General features: G+C 50.2%; 1 pseudogene; it reads right to left on the bottom strand.

Annotated features, from left to right (window-relative positions):
• Positions 1-7,063, bottom strand: part of LOC119357819 — a 168,979-nt pseudogene extending 161,916 nt beyond the window's left edge.
• Positions 7,064-15,739: the final 8,676 nt, after the last annotated feature.

The following is a 15,739-nucleotide window of genomic DNA, read 5'->3' as shown; positions in this document are numbered from 1 at the left end:
GATCGAATCCGATTGGGCGCCGATAATGGAGTTCACCGCCCCGGACATCTTTCAGCACTCACCCTTCGGCGACATCCTGAATTCCCTAAAGTCTCTCTCTTTATCAGGAGAGCCCTGGCCGGACTACGGTCAGCAAGGTTGGGATACGGACGATGAAGAAGTTCAAAACCCACCCGCCACCCACTTCGTAGCCACTGTCGACGACTTAACCGACATGCTTGACTTCGACTCCGAAGACATCAACGGCATGGACGATGATGTAGGAGACGAACAAGAACCAGCACCTGTAGGGCGCTGGAAGGCCACCTCGTCATATGACATATATATGGTGGACACTCCAAAGGATGGAGATGGCGATGAAATAGTGGGGGACAATACCTCTAAGAAACAGCCCAAGCGTCGGCGTCAGCGGCGCCGCTCTAAATCCTGCCAAAGAAAAAATGGTGATTCTGGCGCGGGAGATAATACTACTCTAGATAGCGCCGAAGGACACCTCCTCCAGCAAGATTCAGCACAGGAGGACAGAAAAGCCAGCCCTCACGAGAGGGCGGCGGACCAAGAGGTTGAGGACGATAATTATACGCCTCCCTTCGAAGACGAGGCAAGCCTCGACGACGACGAGTTCGTCGTGCCAGCGAATCTCGCCGAACAAGAGCGTTTTAAACGCAGGCTTATGGCCATGGCAAGCAGCCTCAAGAAAAAGCAGCAACAGCTTAGAGCTGATCAAGATTTGCTAGCTGACAGATGGACTGAAGTCCTTGCGACCAAAGAGTATGAACTCGAACGCCCCTCCAAGAGTTACCCAAAGCGCAGGCTGCTACCCCCACTAGAGGAGGAAGCACCTACATCACCAGCGCATGACATGGCCGACCGGCCACCTCGTGGCCGCGACAGAGAGGCCTCTCGGCCCTCCACTCAAGCCATGCCCCGGCGCCGCGTCAAGCATACTAAGGCACGGGAAAATGCGCCCGACCTGCGCGACATACTGGAGGACAAGGCAAGGCAAACAATATCGATCTACGAATCGCGCAGGCGCCCCACGGCACGTGACGGTGATCGTCACTCCGGATGCAATGAATCTGGACGGGCCGAACTCAACAGACAAAGCTCCTTTGAGCTGCGTCGTGATATAGCCCAATACAAAGGCGCCGCACACCCACTATGCTTCACAGATGAAGTAATGGATCATAAAATTCCTGAGGGCTTCAAACCCGTAAACATCGAATCATACGATGGCACAACAGATCCTGCGGTATGGATCGAGGATTATCTCCTTCATATCCACATGGCCCGCGGTGATGATCTACACGCCATAAAATACCTCCCATTCAAACTTAAGGGACCGGCGCGGCATTGGCTTAACAGCTTGCCAGCAGACTCAATCGGTTCTTGGGAGGACCTGGAAGCCGCATTCCTTGACAACTTCCAGGGCACTTATGTGCGACCACCGGACGCCGATGACCTAAGCCACATAATTCAGTAGCCAGAGGAATCGGCCAGGAAATTCTGGACACGGTTCCTAACAAAGAAAAACCAGATAGTCGACTGTCCGGACGCAGAGGCCTTAGCGGCCTTCAAGCATAATATCCATGACGAGTGGTTGGCCCGGCACCTGGGACAGGAAAAGCCGAAATCTATGGCAGCCCTCATGACACTCATGACCCGCTTTTGCATGGGAGCAGACAGCTGGCTAGCTCCCAGCAACAACTTAACCAAGAACCCTGGTAATTCCAATACCAAGGACAAAAGTGATAGGTCGTGTCGGAACAAACAAAAGCGCCGCGTCAACAACGACAACAACGAGGATACGACAGTTAATGCCGGATTCCGAGGCTACAAATCCGGTCAACGGAAAAAGGCATTCAAAAGAAATACTCAGGGCCCGTCCAGTTTGGACCGAATACTGGACCGCTTGTGCCAGATACATGGCACCCCCGAAAAGCCAGCCAATCACACCAACAGGGATTGTTGGGTGTTCAAGCAGGCAGGCAAGTTAAGAGCCGAAAACAAAGACAAGGGGATGTATAGCGACAACGAGGAGGAGCCCAGGCCGCCGAACAATAATGGACAGAAGGGACTTCCCCCGCAAGTGCGGATGGTGAACATGATATACGCAACCCACATCCCCAAGAGGGAGCGGAAGCGTGCGTTACGGGGTGTATATGCGATAGAGCCAGTCGCCCCAAAGTTCAACCCATGGTCCTCCTGCCCGATCACCTTTGATCGAAGGGACCACCCCACTAGCATCCATCACGGCGGCTTCGCCGCATTGGTTCCAGACCCAATCGTTGACGGATTTCATCTCACAAGAGTCCTCATGGACGGCGGCGGCAGCCTGAACCTGCTTTACCAGGATACAGTGCGAAAAATGGGCATAGATCCCTCGAGGATCAAGCCCACCAAAACGACCTTTAAAGGCGTCATACCACATGTAGAAGCCAACTGTACAGGCTCAGTCACACTAGAAGTGGTCTTCGGATCTCCGGATAACTTCCAAAGCGAGGAGTTAATCTTCGACATAGTCCCGTTCCGCAGTGGCTATCATGCACTGCTCGGGTGAACCGCATTCGCAAAATTCAAAGCGGTACCGCACTATGCATACCTCAAGCTCAAGATGCCTGGCCCTAGAGGAGTAATCACGGTCAATGGGAACACCGAATGCTCCCTCCGAACGGAGGAGCACACGGCAGCGCTCGCAGCAGAAGTACAAAGTAGCCTCTCTAGGCAGTTCTCCAGTTCGGCCTTTAAAAAGCCGGACACTGTCAAACGCACCCGGAGTACCCTACAACAAGACCGCCTGGCATGTTCTGAGCTAGTGTAGCAATGCAGCCCCAACCCTAGCCCTCGCGATATAGCAAAACCAGTGCTTCGCGTACATAACTACGCTCTTGAAATACCATGGGCACAGGGGAAGGGGCACTCTCACGGCACGCCCGAAAAATGGCTTAAACCGCACCCGGGGCTGCCGGATTCCATTTTTTCTTTCTTCCTTACTCTCAGGACTCCATACTTCAGACGACCCGTTCGGCAATTCAACTGCCGCACAAACGATGCAAGATCCAGGAAAGAAGACAAGCCGTGCCGCATTATGGAACTCCCAGGTGGTCTCTATTACAAGCAGTATACCTATTTTTTAATACAATTCCGCGGCCTGCCCCTGGCCAGGACATGTTAAATAGTCCAATTTCTTTTGCTTATCGCACTATTTGCATCGTTCCACTTTCATAGCAGCCTTTCTATAAACAATGCATAGCTTTTTGTCTATTTTTTGCATTATCCTATTTTTATATATATGTTTATTAATAACATGTTGCATCCGTACACCCTTGTACGGCAAAAATACGCCAGGGGCTTCAGTACCCATCAATATGGCGTGAGAAGTCCGTACACTTTCACAAGTGCGGCACCCCGAACTTATAGCACTATATGCATCGGCTCCGAATCATGATTTGGGTCAATAGTTGGGTTTGCCCAGCTCCTATGTTTTGGTGCCTTACGTTCCGCTATATCGGCTAAGGTAGCACTAGGAGAACTACTGCGATTGTGCCCCAGTTGAGCTGGGTTGAGCACCTCGGTAGAGAAAGCTAAAACTGACTGTCATGATGAGGCGAGAGACCGGTCGCTGTTCGAGAGGTTTTTCGAGTCCTTAAAGGCTTATGCCGCTTCGAGCGAGGAACCGGCTTTGTCCGGCCAAGGCGTGGATAGCGCCCCGAACTCGGTCTTCCGAATACTAGGGGCTTCACCGAAATTTAAAATTATAGAGTTCTATGGCTAAGTGAGAGTGTTCAAGCATTATAGTCCGATTGCCTTGTTCGTTGTGCTGAGCGCCTCCCTCGACGGACCCAATCATGGGAAAAAGGGCGCTCAGGTTTATCTCGAACACCCCAGCACTAGTGGCATGGGGGCAGAAGCCGACGACTGGCCATCTCTCAATTTTTTGATAAACGGCCGCATAGAAAGTAATATTTTAAATTCAACAAGCATTGCTTAGCGCATATGAACAAGTTTTCAGCGCACACGATAACACGAGCGAGTTCATTCAAAAATTACATCCTTGGTACATTCATCCGCCATAAGGCGGGCACCAGCCAGAACATCCTTGTAATAGTTCTCGGGCTTGCGATGCTCCTTCCCCGGCGGCGGCCCATCCCTCACAAGCTTCTCACCGTCCAGCTTACCCCAGTGCACCTTTGCATGGGCAAGGGCCCTACAAGCACCTTCGATGCAGACGGAGCGCTTGATGACCTCGAGCCTTGGACAAGCCTCCACCAGCCGCCGCACCAGTCCAAAGTAGCTCCTAGGCAGGGCCTCTCCAGGCCACATCCGAACTATGAAGCCCTTCAGGGCCTGTTCGGCCGCCTTGTGGAGCTCGACCAGCTGCTTCAGCTGGTCGCTCAAAGGCACAGGGTGTCCGGCCTCAGCGTACTGAGACCAGAACACCTTCTCCGTCGAGCTGCCTTCCTCGTCTCGGTAGAATGCGGCGGCATCGAATACGCTGCGGGGAAGATCTGTGAATGCCCCTGGAGAGCTCCGGATTTGGGTAAGTAACAAGTAGTTTACTTTTATATGTCTGCTTTGCATAGAGAATGCCTTACCCGCCGCTATCTTTTTCACCGCATCCAATTCTTGGAGGGCCTTCTGGGCTTCGGCCTTGGCAGATTTGGCAGTTTTAAGGGCCGTAGCAAGCTCGGACGCTCGCGTCTTCGAGTCGAGCTCCAAACTCCCATGTTTTTTCATGAGAGCCTGAAGCTCTTGCTACACCTCACCGACCTGCGCCTCAAATTTCTCCCGCTCGGTGCACTCCGTGGCCGCTTTCTTCTCGGCCTCGGACAGTGCCTGCTTGAGGGTCACCACCTCAATTGTGGCCCCTACAATAAGCAATATAGTCCTGTCATTTTTTGCAATTGTGTTTTCTTATAGGCATTTTTTCTATAAGGTATCTCTTACCTTCTTTCTCCTCGAGCTGCCGTTTGGCAAGGCCGAGCTCTCGCTCGGTCCGCTCGAGGCCCTGCTTCAGGGCACCCACCTCCGCAGTCAGTGCGGCGGTGGCCAGTAGCGAAGCCTGCATACGTATATTGACTCCTTTTTAGTTAGACTCCTGCGATATTTAATAGATCCTCTATTCGGTTTTTCTTTCCGAACGCCAAACAGAGCATCAGGGGCTACTGTCTATGCGGTAATATTTTTACATATTTTTTACTTACCTCGAAGCCTGTTAGAAGGCTAGCACAAGCTTCAGTCAGTCCGCTTTTGGCGGACCGAACCTTCTGGACCACCGTACTCATGATGGTACGGTGCTCCTTGTCGATGGAGGCGCCCTTAAGCACCTCCAGCAGATTGTCCGGCGCCTCCGGTTGGACAGAGGACGCCGGCTCAATAGGCTTGCTCCTCTTGGCAGGAGTTCGCCTGCCATGGTCCCGAACCGTTGATGATTTCGGCACGGTGTCCGGCTTAAATCCAGACTTGGAGCCCTGGGGGGTCTTGTCCCCTTCACTCCTAGAGTCTGGGAGGTCGCCTCGTGGCTCCTCCTAGACCACCTCCTCTTGCCCCGGAGCTTGTCGCGATGCCACTTCGGCGTCATCCGCGGCACAGGGGGAGGCAGCGGGCGGAACTGAATTCACGTCCGATGAATCCAGGGAGCCGCTCGACGACTCGTCGAGCCCGTCCTTGGGCGGGCTGCATGATTATATTCGACATTAGGGAAAGCTGTGCAACAAAAGGAATATCATGAGTTACTCTGGTATCCGAACACTTACGATTTCACCGGACGCTTGGCCCTGTCCGGCGGAGGGGTTTTCCTCTTCTTGGACCCTTCGGCCTCCCCTACTGGGGTGGCCTTCCTCTTCTTTCCTCCCCCCGCTGGAGGGGCAGAGGTTTCTTCTTCCTCCTTCTCATCTTCATGGGAGGAGTGCGTCTCGGACTCGTCGGACGACGAGTCCGACACCACCATATGCCGGGAACTCTTTCGAGTCCCCGTGGCCTCCTTCTTCTTGGCCTTCTTCTCCGGCACCACATAAGGTGCCGGAACCAGAAGCTTCACTAGGAGAGCAGGGGTTGGGTCTTCGGGCAAGGGAGCCGGACAATTAATCAGTCAGGACTTCGCCTGCCAATCCTGTCAAAGGTAAGGGAGTTTAGATCCCGCATAGAGTCAAACTATGAAAAAAAACTTAACATCCTGTAAAAGATGAAAATATCTCACCTCGCCAGCAGGACGCTGTGAGCTGAATCCGCGGTGTTCGGAGGCGGATGTGGGAGCCTCGGCGCCTTTGGTTAGCCCCTTCCAGACATCTTCGTACATCGTGTCGAAGAGCCTGCTCAGAGTTCGGTGCTGCGCCGGGTTGAACTCCCTAAAATTGAAGTCCCGTTCTTGACACGGAAGGACCCGGCGGACGAGCATGACCTGGACTATGTTGACAAGCTTGAGCTGCTTGTTCATGAGGGACTGGATGCATTTTTGCAGTCCGGTCACCTCTTCTTCGTCGCCCCACGACAAGCCCTTCTCCTTCCAGGACGTGAGCCGCGTAGGGGGTCTGGATCGGAATTCAGGGGCTGCGATCCACTTCGGATCGCGTGGCTCAGTGATGTAAAACCACCCTAACTGCCACCCCTTCAAGGTCTCCACAAAGGAGCCCTCGAGCCATAGGACGTTGGCTATTTTGCCTGCCATGGCACCTCCGCACTCCGCCTGGTTGCCGCGCACCACCTTTGGCTTGACGTTGAAGGTCTTGACCCAGAGGCCGAAATGGGGGCGGATGCAGAGGAAGGCCTCGCACACAACGATAAACGCCGAGATATTGAGGATGAAGTTCGGGGCCAGATCGTGGAAATCTAGGCCATAGTAGAACATGAGTCCGCGAACAAATGGGTGGAGAGGAAAACCCAGTCCGCGGAGGAAGTGGGGAAGAAATACTACCCTCTCATGGGGCCTTGGGGTGGGGAGAAGCTGCCCCTCCTCAGGAAGCCGGTGCGCGATGTCTTTGGACAAGTATTCGACCTTCCTTAGCTTTTTGACATGGCCCTCCATGACGGAGGAGACCATCCACTTGCCTCCCGCTCCGGACATTGTTGGAGAAGGTTGAGGTAGGAAGTGCGGGCTTGGGCGCTGGAGCTCGGGTGCATAGAAGATGGATAGGCAAAGGAGGAAGAAGGCGTAGGTAAAAAGGTGGATCATTATCCCCTTATATGGGCGGACGCGGCTATGCATCCCCACCAGCCTAGTAAAACTCGCTTGCCTCCCAAGCACCATGATAAGTGGCGCGGTTGGGTTACCCACATCCGTATTGATGAGAATCCCGTAAATGGGGGACACGATCTCTACTTTAACAAGACGTGCCAAGGAAACCGCCTCGCAAAACACGCTGAGGGGGAGAAGTGAAAATGATTTGAATAAAGGCTTGGCCGTAGTGTGATGTCACGCTGCGGAATACGTCAGCAGATTAGATTTGTGTTAATATTACTCACTCTGTGGCAATACGTGGAAACTTATTTTGCAGAGCCGGACACTACTCTTGGTGTTTATAACTTTTATGAAGAATTTGGAGGAGGAACCCGCCTTGCAATGCCAAAGACAATCTGCGCGTCGGACTCGTCGTCATTGAAGCCTGGTTCAGGGGCTGCTGAGGGAGTCCTGGATTAGGGGGTGTTCGGGTAGCCGGACTATACCTTCAGCTGGACTCCAGGACTATGAAGATACAAGACTAAAGACTTCGTCCCGTGTCCGGATGGGACTTTCCTTGGCGTGGAAGGCAAGCTTGGCGATGCGGATATTCAAGATCTCCTACCATTGTAACCGACTTTGTGTAAACCTAACCCTCTCCGGTGTCTATATAAACCGGAGGGTTTTAGTCCATAGGACAACTTCATCATACAACAATCATACCATAGGCTAGCTTCTAGGGTTTAGCCTCCTTGATCTCGTGGTAGATCTACTCTTGTACTACCCATATCATCAATATTAATTGAGCAGGACGTAGGGTTTTACCTCCATTAAGAGGGCCCGAACCTGGGTAAAACATTGTGTCCCTTGCCTCCTGTTACCATCCGCCTAGACGCACAGTTCGGGACCCCCTACCCGAGATCCGCCGGTTTTGACACCGACACTTGTCCTCGGTAAGCTTCTCCGGTGAGATCCCCAGAGATTCTCCAATACGATGCATGAGACTGATAGGCGTAGGTGGTGGAACTGCCATGCTGTGCTCCTCCGCCGCAGACGAATTCTCTTCCTGAGAGACAGAGCCATACCAAGGCTTTTTAGCATGAGGTCGTCGGAGAGGGAACGGCTTGTTGGGAATAGCAGAGGTGGGCTTGAAACATGATTTCTTGGCGCAGCTGCCGGTCATTCTCCTATTAGAGAAATCCTCTGGAGAGCGAACGAGCTTGGAACTGTCAGGACCCCGACTCAATGCCACATCGATCTAGCATGTAACACCTCATATCACTTTGCGGCCTCACGCACGGTATCCCCACGGGTGTCGCATTACCTTTGCCCGGGACCGTTTGCGCCTTTTGGCACACGTATATGACAGTGTCGCTAGCATCCATATGATAAGGAGCCCGGGCTGACATGGCTAGTCGTAAACCCAAAGTGGCACAGACTTACAGGGACAGGCATCCATGACCCAGCATCGAACGTGTCGGTCATCAGCGAGTGAATCCAGGCTGTAGCACTGGGCTAGCAGGACTCCGGTGAACCGGGCTGTAGCGGGCTAACAGGACTCCGGTATTCATCGCGTGACATTTCCCCGAAGGGACAGACACAGGAACGAAGAAGGACACATGCCAGCCAGCCTAAGTGTTCCGGAGCAGTAGCAAGCTACCATGGCTCAGTGGAAACACTAGGAGACATTTCCCGGTAAGAGAGGCTACCAAGGATAAACAACTAGGTTGTCAGATCCCACACATACCAAGCATTTCAATAACATACACACAATATGCTCGATATGTGCAAATACAACATGGCATCACAACATGACTCTACAACTCAAGTATTTATTCAATAGGCTCCGAGGAGCGAGATATTACAAACAGGGGTCTCACGACCCAACATTTAGAGCATACAAGTCAAAACACAAGCGGAAGCTATCATGTCTGAGTACAGACATCTAGAAATGAAAAAGGCTGAGAAGCCTGACTATCTATCAGATCCTGCCGAGGGCACAAGATCGTAGCTGAGGTAACAAGCTAAACGTCGAAGACCACGCGGAATTACTAGTGAGACTGAAGTCTCTCTGCAAAACATAAAATAGGCAAACGTGAGTACAAATGTACCCAGCAAGACTTACATCAGAACTATCTACATATGCATCATTATCAACAAAGGGGTGGTGGGGTTTAACTGCAGCAAGCCAGCTTTGACTCGGTGGCTATCCTAAACTACGACTGCAAGCGACTCTTTTGAGGTGGCGCACACGAGTCCACATATTCACCATATCAATACACCACTATGGATCCGCTCCCGTCTCCCTACGAGAACGCCATCCATAGCACTCATGCTTATCTTGCGTATTTTAGAGTATCCACTTTCACTTGTCTATGAACTGATATAAGCAACCCAGAAGTCCTTTTCCGCGGACACGGCTATTCGAATAGATGATGTTAACCCTGCAGGGGTGTACTTCTTCATACATGTTTCCACCACTTAGCGTCTGCACACGACATGTGCTCGGCAGACTTCAAGCGAAAGCCGACGTGGGTGTAGACCACGACCTACCTAAACACTCAAGTCTCTAGTCCAGGTTTATCGCCTATTCGGGTTCCATCCATGAGGAGATCCGGCCGGAGTTTCGCTCACAGCCCCAAACGATGTGAACAGGGTTCCGTGACACCAAACGGGTGCCCGGTTTACCCGGCCACGTGCCTACCGCATCACAGCCCACCCCTACGGTCAGCGCTGCGCACGGCCTCCAGCGTACTACAAACACCAGAAACTACTTGCAACTCCTGGACAGAGGACAAGGGTGAATAAGAAGTCGAGCGGGGTCATATTTTAGGGCCCAATGTATGGTAGTAGCTGAATCATGGATCACAAACACAGAACTCAGTTCCTGAGGACGGCTGCAATGAGACAACCCACCATGTACTCCTACATGGCCTCTCACCGCTACCTTTACCAAATCGTGTTCACACACTTAGCTCACACCCAGTAGGACATGTTCACACACCTCTAATTCATCCCCGATGAATCAGACCTGACTCAACTCTAAGCAGTAGCAGGCATGACAAACAAACATGAATGAGTAGGCACAACAGGGCTCAAACAACTCCTACTCATGCTAGTGGGTTTCATCTATTTACTGTGGCAATGACAGGTCATGCAGAGGATAAAGGGGTTCAGCTACCGCAGCATGTAACAGTTGAATCGGTGTTGTCCTAATGCAGTAAAAGAGAGCAGGAGCGAGAGAGTGGGATTGTATCGGAATGAACAAGGGGGTTTTGCTTGCCTGGCACTTCTGAAGATAACATTGAGTCTTCATCAGTGTCAACGATCACATCATCGGTATCACGTCTATCGAGAGGGGACAAATACCGGCAACACAGAAAGGAACACAATCAATGCAATGCACAATATGATGCATGATCATGACATGGCAAAATGAATGTGTTTTGAGCTAATGCAACTAGCAACAGATTAAATGAAGTTGGTTTGAATACAAGATTCAAATTTAAACTCCATATGTGATTATTCAAATGCCATTTAATTGATTTGTGCTAAACAGCAGCTATAAGTTGTTCTAACATGCATGAAAATGGTACAGATGGATTCCTTGAATTTTCCTGATAATTTTTCATATATAAATTATTTAATTTGGAGTTACGGTTAAATTTCTATGATTTTTAGAAGTTTTTTACAATTTTCTGGAATTTCCTGAATATTTAGAATTAAAATAATTCCAGAAAATGAATTATGGCGTCAGCATGACCTCATGCTGACCTCAGCAGGTCAACGGGCGGTCCAGGTCAAACCTGACGTGTGGGGGCCACACGTCAGTGACACAGGAGCTAATCCCGGTCAAACCCAGCGCTGACTGGAGTTTGACCAGGGGTGGGGCCCGCTGTCAGTGGCCTAGGGGGTTGGTTAGCACGTCATTAGTGGCTAATGACGGCGCCATGTCACTGGTCACCGGAGTTCGGCCGGCGGCGACCCGAAACGCGGCGGAAGTTCACCGGGGTTGCGCTACGGGCGGCGGCTGGACGTGCGAAGGGCACCAGAAGGTAGCCCGTGCCCGTGCGCATCTAGGGGGGCCAACGGGAGGTGCGGGGGTGGCCGGGGTTCGCCGGAATGGAGCCCGAGGCGGCGGCCGGAGCTCGGGTGGGTGCGGGGTTAGCGCTGCAGCTTGCAAACAAGCTAGCTGACACGCTAGCGTTGCTCCACGGGTCGTTGCGAGTGCAACGGACGCACGCGCGGGGCCATTTGGTCACCGGGGCTTCGCCGGCGACGAGTCCGTGCGGCGGAGCGTCTCGGCTCCGGTAGAGGGGGCGGCTAGAGCTCGTAATCGGGCTTGGGGTTAGGGGGAAACGAAGCAGGGACTCACGGGGATCGTGCAGGGAGGGTCAGCGAGCTCGGGGAAGCGACGATGGTGGCGAATTGACGGTGAAGATCCTCGGCGGCCGGCGATGGAAACGGCGATGCCGGCGGCGTTGTGGCGCGTCCGTAGGGCCGTGGGTCGGTGGGGAGGAAGGAGGGGTCGAGGGGGAGCTCCTGGGCGCATCGGCGAGGCTAGGGGTGGCCGGTGGCCACGGGGAAGCTCGTCGGCGGCGGCGGGTGTGTTCGGTGGCTGCGCGCGAGAGAGCCAGAGGAGGAGAGGAGCTCGGGGAGAGAGTGAGAGGCCTGGGGGGGTGCGTGGCGTCGCGGACGGGGTCCAGGGCGACGAGAGGAAGCAGGAGGTGGCCAGGGGGAAGCAGGAGGTGGCCGAGGCAGCGTCGGCGCGCGCCACGCCTCGCCTCTGTTCGTCCTCCTGGCAGAGGAGGAAGAGGACAAGGGGGAGGAGGTGGGCTGGGCCGGCTGGACCACTGGAGTTGGGCCAGGTGGGCTGCGAGGTAAGCTGAGGTAAAACTCTCTCTCTGCTTTTATTTACATTCTGTTTTATATTTTTCTTTTGTTTTTGTTTTATTTAAATTATTTTGCCACTGTTTTGAATTTTAAAAATAATTCAAACAATGCCAAAAACTCCACTGAATATTTTATATTGCTAGATGGACTTTTCCAAAAGCTCATAAAATATTTCAGGGGTATTTGAAATTATATTCTAATTATATGAATATAATTCAAATTCAAATAGCTAATGATTTAAATTCAAAGTCCCAAAAATAAATCCTTAAAAATGTTCAATATTTTGGTTGGGACCAGAACCCTTACCAAAAATTATCAAACATTTAAGAAGAGCCTTTTGGAGCAATGAATGAGATTTCTAGGGTTTTTGCCCCTCTTTTATTTAGGGTTTTGAGGCTTCCAATATTCCTCAATTCAAGTTTCAAAAATATAGACATGATGCACACATGAAGCTAGCCTAGAGCAATGCCAGAAACTAGGGATGTGACAACTCACCCCCACTAAACAAGAATCTCGTCTCGAGATTCAAGCGTAGGGTAGGATGAAGGGGAAACGCAAACTAGCATAATCTTCACGATCCAGGGTGCACTTCAAATGAACGTTGATTTGAACACCATTATTGTCTTGAAGTCTTGCTCTGAGAAATCCTGTCAACATGACATGGAGGGAAGAAGGAGACTCTAGAAGGGTCGATCTTCTCGAAGATCGAACAACTTAGGATTAACTCACGGAATGAGACATAGCAACATCTCTCGAGCTGAGAGATGAAGCACACCTCTAGAGAAATGGAGTGGAACAGATGACGAAGGTTCACTAGGTAGACAACGATTCCACACCTAAGAAGGTGGTGAACGGTTGTCAACGTAGCGAGGAGTTGAGTTGCCATGATACCACGACGAAACATCCTGGAGGGGGGTGATTCGTAGATTATTATCTTAAGTGGCAAAAAGAATTACCTTTGATATAGAGATCGTTAAGACTCTCTATATCAGCCTAAGGCAAATCACAGCAATCGATTGGCGGGGTCGGTAGAATGGCATACTTGGACTTGGATGATGTGGATTACCTTGTTGAAGACAACGTAATGGATGATTTTGCTTATCACCGGAAATGGAAGAGACCCATGGTAGAATGGCACATTGGCGGTGCAAGCTAGGAACAAAATGCAAATGCTGGGAATGATTCTGGTAACTGGGGAAGAACCCAACAAAAGAGAGTGAATTCACTGTTTGAAAAGGTCATAGCATTTGCCGAGGAAACTCAGAGGAATCCCAGTTAGAGATGATGATAACACGTAGTGCTTGTGCGTGCTCTCAAGAACTTGAGCATTTCCACAATCATCAAGGTTTTACCAACATCCGTGTCAAGGATCCTGGCAACACAACATACTACCATGATGAATAGCGATGGACGATGCAGATGCAAAGGAGGATAACACCTTCTCAGATTACACCTTAGCGAGGCCAAGCAAAAAAATCTGGATGATCGACCGAGAGACATTTAGCACTCCGCTTCTAATGTTCTCCTTGATGTGCTAGTATAACCCATTCATAGATATGGTTTGATATCTAAAACATCAAGTAAAAGGTTGGACTTCGGGAACACAGAAATCCATAGGGGCAACTAGGGAGTAAATCCTACGAAATCCCTATGGGGAGGTGGCCAACTTCATCAATCAAGATATTATAATAACAGGTCTTCCGGCTGGGTGTGTTGGGCACGACATCCACTTTACCGGTTATTGCGCGACCAATATTATAGTTCTTGGGGAAATGTTCCAACCATCATATCTGCCTGAGATTCAGATCTGGTTGGTGTCAGAATATTCCAGACCCATCGAGTCTAGGAAGAAAAATGAAGGTTTGCAACACAAATCGACGAGATGACGTTGCGGGATTCTCGGGAGATGAACTACGATAGCAAGCTCCAAAACATGAGCTGGTTCTGCTACAAACATGTGAACACGTTGTCCCAGACAAGCATGACCACATAGTAGTCTTATAATAAAACACTACCGAGTTCAGGAGGGGGAACCATCAACGAGGGTATCGAAGTTCTTTCATAAGTCCGGATTAGCTCTTATGAAGGAACTCCTTCTCCTTGAACAAATCAATCAGTGGCTTGGTGTGCTAGGGATACATATAGATTGAAGGTTGCAAGTCTTCAAACCAAAGCATTCTTCGCACGTGTGCATGACTGATTTGGAATGATTCCAAAGAAAGCAACATTGACTTTCTCGAATCCACGGCGGCAACTTGCATCAGATGCACATGAATTAAAGGAAGTCACTACCTTCATCCAAACATATGCTTCATGAGCTAGCATGAACAAATGCTTTCAAAAATTTCCAACACTAGCTTAATGCTCAACAAAATCATGGAGGAGATAAGGATGTTGTCAATGGGCTCAACAACAATTCATCCGGGTTTCCTTTTAAAAGGAGTTCCATAGTTAAGTGAACACGGTGATAGCATTGGTCAGACCAAAGATGTAATGGTGTATGCTCGAGGGATCAACCACGAATAAGACAACATTACGAGCATCGTTGGTACTGATTTGATTTGACGATGGCCAACACTCAAATCAAAGGATTGATAAGACAATAGGTCCAGCAACTGATCACAAGGACCAATCGATGAAGATATCATCTTTCTTCAACACACATTACACAAGAATATCCCTTTGGAACGAACTAAGTCAGGCAAGCTTTTATCTTCCAACCCTCCAAGTTGTCGTTTAGCTTAACCAACTAGCTCAGGGATATCTAACACCGATTCTTGGAGAGAAGGTGGTTCACAAGAAACCAACTTGATCACGGGCTCAACATAACGGTCAGGTGACGACCTGGTAGTACTTCCGAGAAGATCTTCGGAAAATCACGAACCACCGGTATGTTACTAAGCTCGAGAACAATCTTGCTTTTGAGGGCAAGACGATATGATCAAATGAGTGAGGACTTGACAAGATCCTAACTCATCAATCGAAGGGTGCACCGAAATAAGGACTAGGTAGCTCGATCAGTCTTAGAAGGATGATTCGAAAACCAACATACTAAGAATGAAATTATTATCCTTTAACTACCAAGCAACAGAGTTGCTAGCAGTATTGATTTCACACATCACAATTCATTTGTCGGTATTCCGGTTGCATCAACACGAGGGCCGAGGAATGAACAGTGATGGCAAGAAGTATCACTGTACCAAGAGTTCATGGGATGGTGTGCAATTCCTATAACAATCTCGATATAAAATATGTAATACTCCAAGGTAGAGCAGAACCAAAAGCTGGATTGGCATTTGATCTGCGGAATACAACTACTTTGACCCAACCCTAGATATGGAAGAGGTACTGGAGTTTGTTTCTCCTAGTCATTCCGGAATAGAATGGCTTGACAGACCACAAGAGTCATAGGCATCGATGAACGAACGCACGCATACTCTTGACTATCAATTGATAGACGAGGGTCAGAATGCAACTAAAGAGAACAACTCAAAGGAACATATAACTTTCTGAGTTGTGGATGCATAGATTAGTATGTCGAACCAAGTTCAACATATTTCTTCCGGATAACCCATGCAGAAAGGTAGAACTGGTAGAGTCACGATTTATGAATGGAGAACTCCTCAAGGGTACTCTAATTGTGATTTTTTTTGATCCAATAAACATCTGCCATAAGTAGTTCATGGTATT

The sequence above is a fragment of the Triticum dicoccoides genome, chromosome 2A (assembly GCF_002162155.2).
Source record: "Triticum dicoccoides isolate Atlit2015 ecotype Zavitan chromosome 2A, WEW_v2.0, whole genome shotgun sequence".
In the NCBI taxonomy this organism is placed as follows: Eukaryota; Viridiplantae; Streptophyta; class Magnoliopsida; order Poales; family Poaceae; genus Triticum; species Triticum dicoccoides.
This window is presented reverse-complemented; position numbering and strand designations above follow the sequence as displayed.